Genomic DNA, 3505 nt, shown 5'->3' with positions numbered 1-3505 from the left:
CAATAAGATTAAATACAATTTGGTTTATTTTGAATGGTCCCAACAAACATGTTGAAAAGTACCCACTAAACCACAACCCCTCCAATAAAGATCTGAGAGTTGTGGTTTGGATGAAACTAGATACCATCCAGTATTTACTTTGTGGGAGACTTCTCTAAAAAACTACATTTATTGATAACATTGTAATTTTTTTTTCTAACTTCTAACCTATTCCTCACTATCAAGAGTCTGTCCAAGGTCTCTTTCCAATGAATTATAATGAGTTTCTTAGTTGAGTGAACCCAATGTACGAACTGTGAAGAAGAGAATTCATATCATGTTTTTCCTAATTACTAACTATGTGCCAAGACATTCAAGACGTCCATTGGTATAACTTGGAATGTTTTAAGTGGGAGAAGATGAAGCTTTTCATCTGAATGTAGTGACAATGAATTGAATTAGGAATCTGGTGTTCCTCCTGAATTTCTAAAAAAGTTCTGCGGTCAAACTCTCCAAGATATGAAAAGAAAACAATTAAATCTCAATTTGATCCATGGTTGGACAAAATTATTACAATTATCGGGAAAAAAAAGTGTGTGTCTTTAAATTGGTGTTAAAGAGCACAGATACCTTGCTGGTGTAAATTTATTGTTAGTTCTGTCTCATAAAGGAAAAGTTAGCTTAATCATTGGAAATGTATAGTCCAAGGCTGGTCTGTGATTCTTTGGAAGCCAAGGGAACATTTGTAGTCAATTTTACATAGGAAATCCCTCTTAATACCTACTTGTTTACTGACTCCATCTGGTATTTGCCAAGTAATATTTTTTTCAATCAAAAAGAGATCTGAGACGGAAATAAAACGGGGTGTTGTGAATTTTACAATTTTAATTAAGTCATACTATTGTCTTTTGTAGTTGACTTACAGTATTAGTTGAAAATGGGTCCATCTCAGTACATAAAACATCCACAATCAAATCAGCCTACACACACATTAGCAATCTAATTTAAATGTCATAAACACCAGAAAAATGCTCATTTACAGTCTTAGTTGTGAATGTGAAAGACACATTTGCAAAAAGTTTTTTTTTAACTCTTTAAAAAAGTAAGGGTTATCTTTTCTGTGTTAGCTGAAATTAAACCTGCAAATAAGTAATGCGAATAGAGTAATGCAAATACTGTGAATGCTTGTGCTACATAAAATATTAGTGCAATGAATAAAGCTGAAGGGGTCGACCACCAATCATTCAATCCGAAACGGCTAAGTAATGTGGCCAATCATCACCATCACCATTTATTTATATAGCGCCACTGATTCCGCAGCGCTGTACAGAGAACTCACTCACATCAGTCCCTGCACCATTGGAGCTTACAGTCTAAATCCCCTAATATACACGCACATAGAATAGTGTCAATTTGATAGCAGCCAATTAACCTGCCACATAAATACATTTGTAAGGCGCTGCAATTTATCCTCAAGAAAAACTAGTGCTGCAGCTCTTCAAAGACAGAATCTGGATCTGTCAAAAAATACAATATAACATACCCAACAAGGAAGAACGCAAAGCATCCAGCATAAAATAATTACAATTTATTAACAAATAAAAATCGGATAAGACATATATCTATATCTAATTCAATATTGAAATAGACGCTGACCGCTAATATAGTGTGCAAGTCAACCATCAATCAATAAAGTGACCAGAAAAAATGATTAATATGGTACCATATATGGAAAAATAGCCGTTATCAATGTCCATTGAAAACAGGAGAGATTAGATATTTATGGAAGTATTATAATCCTCTTAGGCCAATGTAATGGTGGATAATGAAAGAACCTGTATCAGTGTCCCAATATCGAAGGCACCGAACAGTGCAATCAGCACTTATAGATATCATCAGGTACTTAGCTTGTCTTCATATATCCATATATTCCAAACTGCCATAAGAGCTCCTTCTCCACGGTCTCCAGTTAGATTTAGAGTGACAGCTTTAAGGTGCGCTGTTTAACGGCAATCAGTCCAAATGAACCCCGGGGTTGAAAACTGGCCACAACTTGGTTAGACTCTAAGAGTCTCGATCCTAACGCGTTTCTCGGCGTGCCGCCGCTTCATCAGAGGTAGATATAATAAGAAAGACCAGCGGCGCTGGTTTAAATATACCAAACTGGTCACATGGGGCTGGTCACATGATCGTCAGCTGACCGTCCGAAAAAACATGGCAATTTGACATTCATCACGGAAGTATCCGATTTCCTATGTTCTCAACTTCATGGTCACATGATCGTCAGCTGGCCAACCAGGACTGTTCAGTAGTGTAACATTTGTAGCGGAGATATCCTGCAGCATAACACTCAATTGGGAAGCATTACATTCCTTGTAGTCACTTGTGAGCACACAATCGTCAGCTAACTGACCCGGACTTGTCCAATAATTAGATCTTCGTTAAAGGGATATCTAGCAATATATCCCTGGCTTGAGAGATATTATTCTCTCGTATTCCAGATCCCCTGACCAAAAAGAACACAAAGTCAGGATAATGCTTATCCACACAAATCAAACCATGGATAAAAGATCTTCTTAAAAAATCACAACATGTAATTACAAATTATTACATTTTATTAAATGATGCATATAACCAATGCATATATATAAAACCTAACATGATCCACAGAACCAATAACACTACATAAGCAAAGCCTATATAGAACAATATCTATTCATATACAATATTGAAAATACATAGGAACAGTATGACCAATAATCTAAATTATAGACCTTAGACAGCCTATAAAAATACAGAGATCGTTTATGATTAATAATAATAACCATTACAGTGTAAAAATTAAAAAATTAAAAATTAAAGGCCAAACATGAGTTATAAAAATTCGCTTAGAACTTTAAATGTTATTAAGTTCGATACTGTCATTGAGACCGAACGGTAACAATGTTTTTAATCTAAAAATCCAAAAAGCCTCACGTTTACATAAAATATTGAAACGATCTCCCCCCCTAACGGTAGGATTAATCTGTTCTATTGCTCGAACCTTTAGGCCCTCTAATTTCCCTTTTTGACACTCATTAATGTGAGACGATAGGCTGTGTGACTTATTGCTTTTAAGAATGTTGCGGCGATGTTCTAAAAACCGCACATTAAGTGTACGAATCGTACGACCCACATACTGCATCCCACACTTGCAATTAATGAGGTATACCACATAAGAAGAACAACAATTCATGGTTTTTTCAATCCCAAAACTTACTCCTGTTGCATAGGAGATAAAATCTGTACATTTATGTTCGACAAACAAACACGTGATACATCTGCTTTTGCCACATTTATAAAAACCAATGGGTTTAGTTGTTAACCAACAACCTGTTAGAGGATTCATTGGAGTGGATTTAACACCCGAATTATTCCTGAAGAAACTTGATGATAATTTATTTTTAAGATTCTTCGATTTTCTGAAGATTGTGTTGTTCCCCTTATTAACGTATTGACCTATACAGTCATCCAATTCTAACAGAAC

The sequence above is a fragment of the Mixophyes fleayi genome, chromosome 4, assembly GCF_038048845.1.
Source record: "Mixophyes fleayi isolate aMixFle1 chromosome 4, aMixFle1.hap1, whole genome shotgun sequence".
Lineage (NCBI taxonomy): Eukaryota > Metazoa > Chordata > Amphibia > Anura > Limnodynastidae > Mixophyes > Mixophyes fleayi.
The sequence above is the reverse complement of the archived record's forward strand: the minus strand, read 5'-3'. Positions refer to the sequence as shown.